Genomic DNA, 14,113 nt, shown 5'->3' with positions numbered 1-14,113 from the left:
ATACCTCCCCTTTCTCAATCTCTATTTCCATCTCTGGAGACAGTCTATCTCCTGATATCTTTTACAAACCCACCGACTCTCACAGCTACCTGGACCACACCTCGTCCCACCCCGTCACTTGTAAAAACCCCATCACCCTTCATTCCAGAACTACTGAGATGTCTTCCTCCTTCAAAGAAAAGCGATTCCCTTCCTCCTCCATCAACGCTGCCCTCACCCGCATCTCTTCCATTTCACACACATCTGCTCTCACCCCATCCTCCTGCCGTCAAACCAGGAATAGAGTTCTTTTCCTCAAATACCACCCCACCTGCTTTCACGTACAGCCCATAATTCTACATAACATCCGCCAGCACCAACATGACCCCACCACCAAGCAAATCATTCCCTCCCCTGTACTCCCCCCACTTTCCACAGGGATCACTCCAGACACAACTCCCTGTCCACTCGTCCCTCCCCACTGATCTCCTGGTACTCATCCTTGCAAGCGGAACAAGAGTCACAACTGTCCCTACACCTCCTCCCTCACCGCTATTCAGGGCCCCAAACAGTCCTTCCAGGTGAGCTGACACTTCACCTGTGAGTCTGTTGGGGCATCTACTGTATCCGGTGCTCCTGGTCTGGCCTCCTGTATATCAGTGAGACCCAGTGAAAATTGGGAGACCGCTTCACCGAGCACCTACGATCCATCTGCCAGAAAAAGCAGGATTTCCCAGTGGTCACCCATTTCAATTCTCCTTCCCATTCCTACATGTCAGACCATGGTCTCCACTGTTGCGATGAGGACACACTCAGGTTGGAGGAGCAACATCTGTCTGGGGAGCATCCAGATGGCATAAACATCGATTTCTCCAGTTTCTGGTAATTGCCCCCACCCCCTTCACCATTCCCTTTTCCCTCTTTCACCTTACCTCCTTACCTGCCCATCACCTGCCTCAGGTGCTCCTACCCCTTCCCTTTCTCCCATGGTCTTCTACCCTCTATCAGATTCCCCCTTCTCCAGCCCTTTATCTCTTCCATCAAACTTCCCCGTTCTTTACTTCACCTCCTCCCCCTCTCCCGGTTTCACCTATCACCCACCACCTTGTACTTCCTCCTCCACTCCCCTCACCTTCTTAATCGGACTTCTCTTCTTTCCCTTCTGTCCTGATGAAGGGTCTCAGCCTGAAACGGCGACTGTTTACTCTTTTCCACAGATGCTGCCTGACCTGCTGTGTTCCACCAGCATTTTGTGTGTGTTGCTTTGGATTTCCAGCATCTGCAGACTGTCTCGTGTCTGTGAGTCTTCTCCTGCTCCTGTTTCTATGTTCTGACATTGTACAAGATGTTGATGAGGCCAGATTTGGAATACTATGCTCAGGTTTAGTCACACTGCGACAGGAACAATATCATGAAGCTGGACGGAGTGCAGAGGAGATTTACCAGGATGTTGCCAGGACTCGTGGGACTGAGTTATGGACAGAGGGTGAGCAGGTTGGGACTTTTTGTTTTGTCCCCATTGGAGTGTAGGAGAATGAGTGGTCATCTTATAGAGGTGTAGACAATCATGAGGGATATACACTCAGTGGTGGAGGGGTCTCGGGAGGTAATTCTAGAGCAGAGGGTCATGGTGGACAGTGTTGTAGAGATTAATTCAGGATAATAGGGGCAGGGATGGGACAGCAGTGATATCTCAGTGGGGAGTGAGACTAGAGGAAATGTACACCCTCCCAGTCTCAGCTCCATCTCTCACCTCAGCCTGGTTTCCATCTGTTGTTCAATGTTCCCCTGTGGCTCCTCACCAGACGTTGCCTCTGCCTCTGACACGGAGAGTCCATCGCTCTCAGTCTGACACCTTCCTGTAACAGACCCGTCATCAGTGGACTCTGACCATTGGGACTCTGCCCACCTCAGACTCGTCCCTCACCCTCGGGAGCTCCCTCTCAACACACTGTCCCTCACCCTCGGGAGCTCCCTCTCAACACCGTCCCTCACCCTCGGGAGCTCCCTCTCAACACACCGACCCTCACCCTCGGGAGCTCCCTCACAACACACCGACCCTCACCCTCGGGAGCTCCCTCTCAACACACCGTCCCTCACCCTCGGGAGCTCCCTCTCAAGACACTATCCTTCACCCAGGGGAGCCTCCTTGCACCAGACCATTCTGCTACCTCGGGTCTGTTCCTCACCCTGAGGAGGTCCCACTCAACTCACTGTGTCTGAGCCCCAAGAGCCCCCTCACACCGACTACCCTACTTCCTCAGTAGCTCCCTCAGGTCCGTCCCTCACACCAGACCGTACCAGTACATCAGAAGCTCCCTCGTGTGTCCCCCAAACCCGGCCATCTCTCACCCTAGGGATATCCCTCGTCGGATGGTCTCTCGACCTTAGGAACCCTCTGATCCATCCCTCACCCTAGGGAGCCCCCTCACCTCAATCCATCCCACTGAGGAGATCCTTCAGCCCATGTCTGGAGCTGATTCAACTGACACTGTCCACTTACCTCACGAGTTCCCTCAGTCCATCCCTCACCCTAGAGTGTTCCCTCACCTCAGACCCATCTCTACCTCAGGAGCTACTCAGACCATCACTCAGTGTAAGAGGTCTCATGGTCCAAGACCCACCTCAGCTTCAGCTCCTCCCTTAGCCTCAAACATTTCCTCACCAACACCCTCATCAATACACTGCTCAACCTCAGACCCCCTCTCACTGACTCTCCCTCACCCTCAAACCCTGCTCATCTTCATTCCCTTCCTCACTGAAACCCTTATCATCAGACCCTCCCTCACTGAGATCCCCTTACCCTCAGACCCTCGTCATCCTCCCCCTCACTGACACACTCAAACCTTCCCTTACCATTAGATATTCCCTCAGCAACGCCCTCCTCACCCTCATTCCCTCCCTCAATGAAACACTTATCACCAGCAGACCCTCCCTTACAGAGACCCTCATCATACTCATTTCCTCCCTCATTGACACCTTCAAACATCTCCTCACCCACAGGCCCTCCCTCACTGAGACACTCCTCACTGAGATGCTACCTCACTCTCAGACCCTCCCTCATCAACATACTCATCAAGACACTGCTCAACCTCAGACCCCCTCTCACTGAGTCTCTCCCTCACCCTCAGACCCTGCTCATCTTCATTCCCTTCCTCACTGAAACCTTTATCACCACCAGACCCTCCCTCACTGCGATCCTCCTCACCCTCCTCATCCCCCTCACTGACACTCTCAGACCCTCGCTTATCCTCAGACATTCCCTCAGCGAGGACTTCCTCACTCTCATTCCACCCTAAATGAAACCCATATCACTGTTGGACCCTCCTCAGCCAGCGAGACCCTGCTCAACCTCAGACCATCCCTCAACGAGACCTCCTTTGCTGAGACCTTCCGCACCTTCAGACCCTGCCTTGTCGAGACCCTCCTCACCCTCAGACCCTCCCTTGCTGAGACCCTCCTCACCCTCATACCCACCCTCAATGAAACCCCAATCACCATCAGACCCTCCCTCACTGAGACCTTCCTCAGCCTCAGACCCTCACTCACCGAGACACCCTCAGACCCTCCCTCACCGAGACCCTCCTCACCCTCAGACCCTCCCTCGCCGAGACCCTCCTCACAGTCACTGACTCAGGCGGAGCTCGAGCCTCGGGTAGATAAATCAACCAATGACTGAGGGCTAGCAGGATTGGTGGACTGACTGACCAATAAAGCAGCGAGGAAGGTGGGGCTAGCAGGATTGGCGGACTGACCAACCAATAAAGCAGCGAGGAAGGTCTGGGCAAACGAACCGACCAGAGGCGGAGAGAGGAGCTCGCAGGCAGACGGTTTACCTGAACAAAGATGGAGCTCAGTGGTGGGCGGAGTTATCTGAGCAGTGACGTAGGGCAAAGTGCGCGCGGCGAGCGGGTGAATTGACCAATGACAGGATGGAAGGTGCACCTCGTGTGGCGGAGTGATTAACTGACCTGTGAACTCAGCCCAGTGTCCAACACTGACACACTGCTTGTGTGGGGGGATTTATCCTGTGAATTGTCTCTCTGTCACCCTCTCTGTCCATTATAATCCTGCGAACTCAGCGCAGTGTCCAACACTGACACATTGCTGGTGTGGGGGGATTTATCCTGTGAACTGTCCCTCTCTCACCCTCTCTGTCCATTATATTCCTGTAAACTCAGCCCAGTGTCCAATGTAGACATAATTGTGTTGCAGTCAGAAATGAAAATGAGTGTGAACTACATTGAAATGACGAATCAGAGCTGGAGTGTCTGAACAACATTGTGTTACTGGTTTGGCGAGGACTCACATTCGCCAGACCAATGGCACTTTAAAGATGAAACTTGCAGAAATACAAAGAAGTGCATCAATTATAGGACAGTACAGCACAGCAACAGGCCCTTTGGCCCTTAATGTTCTGTCCAACCAGTTGAAAACTAAATCAAAAACACCTGAAAACTAATCCATCCTACTTACACAATGCCTATATCCCACCATCTTACCCCTTATATCCCCTCTGAACCTACCCACCGTCACCTTCAATGCCTGCCCTCTGGTATTAGACATTTCAACCCTGGGAAACAGATACTCTCTGTATCTCTGCCTCTCATAGTCCTCTTAGCCTCTGACGATCTGGAGAAAACAACTCAGGTTTATCCAGCCTCTCATGTTAGCACATTCTGTCCAAACCAGACAGCATCCTGGTAAACCTCTGTGCAACCTCTCCAAAACCTCAACATCCTTCCTTTGTTGGGTTGAGTAGAACTCTGCACAGTACTCCAGGTGAGGCCGAACCAGACTTTATCCACACGGCACTGATCTCCTGGTCCTCCATGTCCTTTTCCTTGGTAATCACTTGAGCAATGTACTGTACTCATTAATACCTCATTCACATGTCCACACCGAAACAAATGTTCCCCCTTTATCCGGTTGTGTTCCTACCCTCTCCATAGTTATCCTCTTGCTCGATGTATGTATACTGTAGGATGCCTTGGAATGCTATTTTCCAATGACTTTTCATGGCCTCTCCTGGCTTTCCTAATGGCCATCTTTAGTTCTTATCTGCCTTCTTTATACTCATAATGTGCTTCACTTGATCCTGACATCCGTAGGTTTACATACTTTGCCTTTTTCACCTTGACTGAATACATCACCTCTCTGGATATCCAAGGCTCTCCTCACCTTCCATTCCTGTCCTTCTTTCAAACAGGAACACACCTTTCCTGTACTCTGTGTAATTGACCTTTAAACACTCTCTACGAGTCTGATGTGGACTTGCCAGAAAAAAGGTGTTCCCAATTAACCATTCTTAGTTCCTGCCTAATCGCCTTGTAATTTGCCCTACTCCAATGTAAAACTCTCCCACGAGATCCATACCTATCCTTATCTATATCTATCCTGACAGTTAAGGAGTTGTTGTCACTGTACCCCAACTGCTCACCTACTGAAAAGTCAGTCACCTGGCCAGGTACATTACCCAACACCAGGTCCAGTACAGCTCCTCCTCTCAATGGATTGTCCAAGTATTGATTTAAGAATCCCTCCTGGATATACCCAACAAATTCTGCCCATACATAGATCATGCCAGACAGAGAAAAATAAATGGATTGCACAGGGAAGAGCAAAATATAAATATACAGTTGTAGTTACAAAAAGAGCATTAATCTGCATGATGAAAATCTGATCATCATAAGAGTGACACAGGGACACACGGACACACACAAAATGTAGGGATAGTCCGGATAATTATAGACCAGTGAGCCTTAAATCTGTGCTGGGAAAGCTGTTGGAAAAGATTCTTAGAGATAGGATCTATGGACATTTAGAGAATCATGGTCTGATCAGGGACAGTCATCATGGCTTTGTGAAGGGCAGATCGTCCCTAACAAGCCTGATAGAGTTCTTTGAGGAGGTGACTAGGCATATAGATGAGGGTAGTGCAGTGGATTCGATCTACATGGATTTCAGTAAGGCATTTGACAAGGTTCCACATGGCAGGCTTATTCAGAAAGTCAGAAGGCATGGGATCCAGGAAAGTTTGGCCAGGTGGATTCAGAATTGGCTTGCCTGCAGAAGGCAGAGGGTCGTGGTGGAGGGAGTACATTCAGATTGGAGGGTTGTGACTAGTGGTGTCCCACAAGGATCTGCTCTGGGACCTCTACTTTTCATGATTTTTATTAACGACCTGGATGTGGGGGTAGAAGGGTGGGTTGGCAAGTTTACAGATGACACAAAGGTTTGTGGTGTTGTAGATAGTGTAGAGGATTGTCGAAGATTGCAGAGAGACATAGATAGGTTGCAGAAGTGGGCTGAGAAATGGCAGATGGAGTTCAACCCGGGTAAGTGTGAGGTGGTACACTTTAAAAGGACAAACTCCAAGGCAGAGTGCAAAGTAAATGGCAGGATACTTCGTAGTGTTGAGGAGCAGAGGGATTTGGAGTTACATGTCCGCAGATCCCTGAGAGTTGCCTCACAGGTAGATAGGGTAGTTAAGAAAGCTTATGGAGTGTTAGCTTTTATAAGTCGAGGGATAGAGTATAAGAGACACGATGTAATGATGTAGCTGTATAAAACTCTGGTTAGGCCACACTTGGAGTACTGTGTCCAGTTCTGGTCACCTCAGTATAGGAAGGATGTGGAAGCATTGGAAAGGGTACAGAGGAGATGCTGCCTGGTTTGGAGAGTATGGATTATGATCAGAGATTAAGGGAGCTAGGGCTTTACTCTTTGGAGAGAAGGAGGATGAGAGGAGACATGATAGAGGTGTACAAGATATTAAGAGGAATAGACAGAGTGGACAGCCAGCACCTCCTCCCCAGGGCACCACTGCTCAGTACAAGAGGACATGGCTTTAAGGTAAGGGGAGGGAAGTTCAAGGGGGATATTAGAGGAAGGTTTCTCACTCAGAGAGTGGTAGATGCGTGGAATGCACTGCTTGAGTCAGTGGTGGAGGCAGATACACTAGTGAAGTTTAAGAGACTACTAGACAGGTATATGGTGGAATTTAAAGTGGGGGGAGGATATGGGAGGCAGGGTTTGAAGGTAGGCACAACATTGTGGGCTAAAGGGCCTGTAATGTGCTGTACTATTCTATGTAAGTGCTGGAAAAACTCAGCAAGTCAGGCAGTATCTGTGGAAAAGCACCATCAGTTAACATTTCAGTCCTGATGCAGGGTCTTGGCCTGAAACGTGGACTGTTAACTCTTTTCCATAGATGATGACTGACCTGCCGAGTTCTTCCAGCGTTTTGTGTGTGTTGCTCTGGATTTCCAGCATCAGCAGATGTTCTTGGGTAGAGTGACACGAGACTGGGTACTCTTGAGCTTTACAATTTGAAAACCAATAATAGACAAGCAATGTGGCTTAAAACAGAATTGGACTCCAGCTCAGCTGTTCCAGTAATTCCACAAAATCAGATTGAATGCCATTTCAAAGATATTAAATTGAAGCCTGCAGATCTCATACTGGAGAAGAGATCATTCCTGTGGGAATAACACATCCCCTGTGAGAGACGACCGAAAGTGAATTAAGCAAGGTCCTGGATGATGCCACAGCAGTGTTCAGGGATGCCGTTGGAAAACTCAAATGTATCACGGGTAAAACAGTGTTAAATGAACATCCCACACCCAAGTTTAGCAAAGCCCGACCAGTTCCTTACACTATCCATGATAAAGTAGCCAGTGAGCTGGATCACATGGAGGCTGAAGAAATTCTGTCCAAGTTCGAGTGGAACCCATGAGCAATGCCAGTGGTCCCAGTAGCCAAGAAGAATGGGTCTGTCCAGATCTGTGGTGATTTTCAGATCACCATCAACCCAGTACCAAAAGTAGATCAATACCTTCTGCCTGGGATGGAGGATACCTCTGCAAACTTTTCTGGAGGAAAACACTTGAGCAAAGTGGACTTAGCTGAGGCTTACCTACAGAGGGAGATGAAAGAAGAGTCCATAGTGTTTCTCAGCATAAACACTACAAAGGGTTTTTCTGCTTATTTTTGGAGGAGCATCTGCACCTGAGGTCCAGCAGAAAGTGAGGAACCAGGTGCTGCAAGGCTGTCCAGCCACTCAGTGTTACCCAGATGACCAGTAAGGATGATCTCTAAAACCTCAAGACAGAGTTAAAAAGATTAAAAGATTATGGCCCAGAGCACAACACAACTGTAACTTCTTTAAACCAAACATCACTTACTGTGGTCACATCATTGATGCACAAGAATTACACAAGTGTGCTGAGAAAATTCAAGCAGTGGTGGATGCCCCGAGACATGTCAGAGTTGTGGTACTTTTTATGATTTGTTAATTCCTGCCAAACCTGGCTACTCTCCTCCACTCCCTGCACTCATCATCATAGATGGAGAAGAGATGGTAATGGACAAAAGGCAGAGGAAATGGTGACAACACACACTGTACTCAAACATCTTGATCCACACTGTCTAGGGAAGCTTGCCCATGACACCTCGCCTTATGGTACAGGTGCAGTCATGTCACAAGTTCTGGGTGATGGAAATGAACACCCCACAGCCTCCGCATCACGTTGCCTTCATGCTGCAGTGACAAACAACATGCACAGATCGACAGAAAGGCCTCGAGTCAGCTTTGGGGTGTAAAATGTTTTAACCAGTGCTAATGTGGGTGAGGCTCAATGCTTCAAAAGTCACACCTGCCAAGTGTAGCGATCCCTCAGTCAGGAAAGACATTATCCCATCAGAGTAAGAAAACCTCCATCCATAGTGAATCAATCTTTTGCCTGAATGGGACAATTTCAAATTGACTATGCATGATGTCTGTCTACAGCAGTTGTATTATATAGTATACTGTGTATAGAGAGTTGAGATGCATTCTCCATTGAATTGGAGTTTACAGCTAAGCAGGTAGGAATGTTGTGTAGTTAATATTTCAGTAACATTGTAAATATATTGTTGACTAAACATTCTTGTTTAAATAATTCATTATGGACTATCTGTAAAAATTAAAGTATTGCATGCGTCATGAAGCTACCACGTGATATGTGTGTGCCTAGTTAGACTCACATTCCCGCTCCCATGTCATTCTTTTCATTAGTTTAATGTCTTGTAGTTACAAAACACAGCAGGTACCCATCTCCACTCTTCCCTCTTACCTGCTGTTGATCCATAGCCTCCTGTGCTGTAGCAGTTCAGGCCTCTTCCAGGTATTTGATAGGTTCTGTTTGGAATGATTCAGGAATTGTGGAATTATGTGAGTGTAGCAGATATTAATTCAATCCAGAACCAGTCTTCAGTGCTCAATGGAAATTGCAGGAAAGATAATCAGCTTGAAGATATTCTTGCTCTCTTTTTACACAACTTATTTTTATATTCTATACATTTGTTAATGTAATTCATAGTATTTTCTGTCTTACACTGTACTGCTGACACAAAACAACAAATTTCATGACATACGTCAGTGTTATTAAACCTGATTCAGATACTGAAAAGAACAGCTTAAAGTTCAAAGTAAATTTATTAACAAAGTACGTATACATCACCATATACTACCCTGAGACTCATTTTCATACAAGCATTCACGTGAAAATAAAGCACGATACAACTTACCAAAATCTACACTTAAATAAAGACCGACAAACAGCTGACATGCAAAGGAAGATCAACTGTGCAGAAACGGTCTCCTTTCTCCACAAGCTGTTTGGCAATGTTCATTTATTTTGTGTCTTTATGATATTACTTTTAACAACAGTCATAAATGACCGTAACATCACAACTGAAGTAAAACAGAAATACGTTCTTAATTAAAGTATCATGGATCATTGGAAATACAGAAACAATTACAGAGACACATCCCAGGAATCTGAATGTGTCTTTCATTGCTTGGATTAAACCCATTATTACACTCAATCGATGAGAAATAATGAAAGATGAAAGAGTAATATGTCACTGATAATAAACCTGATTCTCAATGACAGATACACAGTCTAATTGATGCTAATAATATTTCACTGATATTGGATTCCCCACCACCATCACACAACTGACTGAAACCTCACACTCCCCACCACAACCCATGAACACTTCACACATTGTCCATCACCCTGTGATACGTTGGAAAAACACAGTCTGAGATCTTCCTTCTCAGTTATTTCCCTTGTCACATTTTCTCCTGGACAGGATTTGCTTGCAGGGGAGCTGTTTCCTCAGTATCTCACGTATCTGTGGACCAGGGATGTCGATGGGGAGCGACGGGTGAAGAAACACAGTTAGACCGCACTGTGTGGGGGATCAGGACAGCAGAGAGACCCTCCTCTCATCACCCACAAAATCCATCACTTAGCACCAGGAGATTCCCTTCTTTACACCAAGAACTACACTCCCTAAACACCAGGAAAATTCAATTCCTCAGAAATCACCATCAACCCCTCCCCAAACCCCATCCCTTCACCAGGAAAACCTGCTCCTCCAAACATCCCACAACAAGGATCCACCTTCTCTCGGGATCAGAGAAATTCCGATGCTCCAAATTGGGGATAGAGCTTCCCGGAAAATGGAATCAGCTTTTCCTTCAGACCTGAGAAAACTCTCCCCTCTCACAGAATGCCCCTTACACCCTCCAAAAGGTGATTGTCCTCATCCATGGATCAGGGAATTCTCCTCAACTCGAGGCCAGAGTATACCTCTCACCCCTCTCAGATCAGGGGATTCTCCTCACCCCCTGAGACCAGGAAGTGTCTCTCATTCCTCTCAGATCAGGGGATTCTCCTCACCTACTGAGACCAGGAAGTGTCTCTCACCCCTCTCAGATCAGGGGATTCTCCTCACCTACTGAGACCAGGAAGTGCCTCTCATCCCTCTCAGATCAGGGGATTGTCCTCACCTACTGAGACCAGGAAGTGTCTCTCATCCCTCTCAGATCAGGGGATTGTCGTCACCCCCTGAGACCAGGAAGTGTCTCTCATCCCTCTCAGATCAGGGGATTGTCCTCACCTACTGAGACCAGGAAGTGTCTCTCATCCCTCTCAGATCAGGGGATTGTCCTCACCTACTGAGACCAGGAAGTGTCTCTCATCCCTCTCAGATCAGGGGATTTTCCTCACCTACTGAGACCAGGAAGTGTCTCTCACCCCTCTCAGATCAGGGGATTGTCCTCACCTACTGAGACCAGGAAGTGTCTCTCACCCCTCTCAGATCAGGGGATTGTCCTCACCTACTGAGACCAGGAAGTGTCTCTCATCCCTCTCAGATCAGGGGATTGTCCTCACCTACTGAGACCAGGAAGTGTCTCTCATCCCTCTCAGATCAGGGGATTGTCCTCACCTACTGAGACCAGGAAGTGTCTCTCACCCCTCTCAGATCAGGGGATTGTCCTCACCTACTGAGACCAGGAAGTGTCTCTCACCCCTCTCAGATCAGGGGATTGTCCTCACCTACTGAGACCAGGAAGTGTCTCTCATCCCTCTCAGATCAGGGGATTGTCCTCACCTACTGAGACCAGGAAGTGTCTCCCACCCCTCTCAGATCAGGGGATTGTCCTCACCCCGAGACCAGGAAGTGTCTCTCACCCCTCTCAGATCAGGGGATTGTCCTCACCTACTGAGACCAGGAAGTGTCTCTCATTCCTCTCAGATCAGGGGATTGTCCTCACCCCGAGACCAGGAAGAGTCTCTCATCCCTCTCAGATCTGGGGATTGTCCTCACCCGCTGAGACTAGAGAATGGCATTCACCTCCCTCTCACTCTCGGACCAGGGAATTCTCCTCACCAACTGAGACCAGGGCATTCCCACCTCTCCCCCCACCCTGTCCAGGAAATTTCCACTCTCCTTGGACTAGGGGATCTCTTTACCCCCGAGGGCAGAGAATGCCTCTCATTCCCCTTGGACCAGAGAACATCTCTTATCCCCCAAGACCAGGGGTATTTATACCACACCCTCACCTCGGACCAAGGGATTCTCGTCAAACCCTAAGACCAGGAGATTTTCCTCACCCTGAAGATAAGGGGATGCCCCCCTCCCTCTGACCAGGGGATTTCCCCACTCGGATTCTGGGATTTCCCCTCTCCAGACCAGGATACTCCCCTCAACCCCTCAGTCTGGGAGTTTCACTCACCACCTCCCAAAACCAGGCAAGATCCTTTCCCGACCACATGGAAACCCACCTCCTCACAAACCTTTGAAACCGATTCCCTGGTGCAGTGTATTGCTGTCTCCCAAACCGAGACCAGACGTATCTCCCCCTCTCCCAGACAGTTCTGACCAAGGGTCACTGAGCTGAAACATTAACTCCCTAATGAATGGAATCATGTCCCCTAAACCTGTAAATCAGCATATCTCATAAACAACAGACAGTCCACAGAATGGGAGATAAATGTTCCTAGAAAACAGGCACCAGAGGAAAACATTTCCCCAAGCCAGAGGAACCTCTGCTCTGCTAACGACGGGAACCCCGAGCAGGAAAGTCACAAAGTGATCGCTGAGACGATGGGGGAAATGCAAAGTTGAAAGGATATGAGTGGAGATGGTCGGTTGGTGGGAACTCGTTGCCAATGGAGGAGGAAAGCAGGTTGGGAACCGACTGTCCAAGGCTATGTCCATGCCCGTATGTGCACACAATGTACTCAGGAATAAGGGATTCAGAGGAATGGTGGGACAACGAGGGGACAATGATCACTGTAAACAGTTTGTCTTTGGAAGTCGTGTATAATGGGGTGGAGGTGGGGGAGACGGGGAGATGGTGATTATCAGGTGGTGGGGCAGTCCCCATTCACACTGGGTGTACTTAGGGCAGAGAATGATCGGTAAGAGGGTTTGTCTTACAGGGAGAAAGTGCCATGGTGAAACACATTCATGGAGCAGACTTGATGGGCCCAATGGCCTAATTCTGTTCTTATATCCTGTGTTGGGTGGTGACTGAGGACAGGGAGTCTCTGGTGACTCAGATGTAATCATTTCAGGGTTGGGTGTTTCACCGTTCATCGGGAAAGGAGACTCACTGATCATTGACCTGGATTGACCAAAGGCACATGAATCAGAATCTCCACCTCTGGGAATGAATGTGGACAACATCTCTCACCTGATCGAGCTAGGCCTCTCGCTCCCGGGGGTCTCCCAGGTTGTTCTGCCCAAGGTACAGCACGTGGACACTGCTGATCATCCCCTCACACTCCTCATCCAACAGGAGCTCATTCACTGGGAGTTTGAGAGAAGTGTTCAGTCAGAGCAGATCCAGAGATAGCAGACTCACACGGTAAGATGGGTGGTTGGGCTGGAGTGTTGGTGATGGTAAGCACGGGGACCCAGGCTGACCCCAGGTTCCCCTCCTACCCATCGTTCCAGTAACCAGTCCCTCCCCCATCCACCACCAGCCTCTCTGTGTAAGCACGGGGACCCAGACTGACCCCAGGTTCCTCTCCTGCCCATCGTTCCAGTAACCAGTCTCTCCCCCATCCACCACCAGCCTCTCTGTGTAAGCACGGGGACCCAGACTGACCCCAGGTTCCCCTCCTGCCCATCGTTCCAGTAACCAGTCCCTCCCCCATCCACCACCAGCCTCTCTGTGTAAGCACGGGGACCCAGGCTGACCCCAGGTTCCTCTCCTGCCCATCGTTCCAGTAACCAGTCTCTCCCCCATCCACCACCAGCCTCTCTGTGTAAGCACGGGGACCCAGACTGACCCCAGGTTCCTCTCCTGCCCATCGTTCCAGTAACCAGTCCCTTCCCCATCCACCACCAGCCTCTCTGTGTAAGCACGGGGACCCAGACTGACCCCAGGTTCCTCTCCTGCCCATCGTTCCAGTAACCAGTCCCTTCCCCCATCCACCACCAGCCTTTCTGTAGAACGTGTAAATTCACTTTGTCTCCCTGGCTAGATATTAATTCAATAAGAAGGGAAATGTGTACGTTAGCTGAAGCCAGTAAAGATTGGTACGGTCAATAATACAAAGAAGAACAAATTTTTCTAAGCATCGCATGATGTATAGTACTGAATGGCTAAAACCAACCCTATCCAATGGAATGTGTATTAAAGAAAAATTTGACCCTAATTCTTCACTGGAAGTTGGATACTGTGGGGGGGCTTCCGCTCTCAGAGGGAGAGTAATGACATCTAGAGAGGGATCTAGATCTTTGGGTGATAGAGCACTACAGTACAGAAACAGGCCCTTCAGCCCAT

This window comes from Hypanus sabinus, unplaced genomic scaffold, assembly GCF_030144855.1.
Source record: "Hypanus sabinus isolate sHypSab1 unplaced genomic scaffold, sHypSab1.hap1 scaffold_95, whole genome shotgun sequence".
Taxonomy (NCBI): Eukaryota; Metazoa; Chordata; class Chondrichthyes; order Myliobatiformes; family Dasyatidae; genus Hypanus; species Hypanus sabinus.
The sequence above is the reverse complement of the archived record's forward strand: the minus strand, read 5'-3'. Positions refer to the sequence as shown.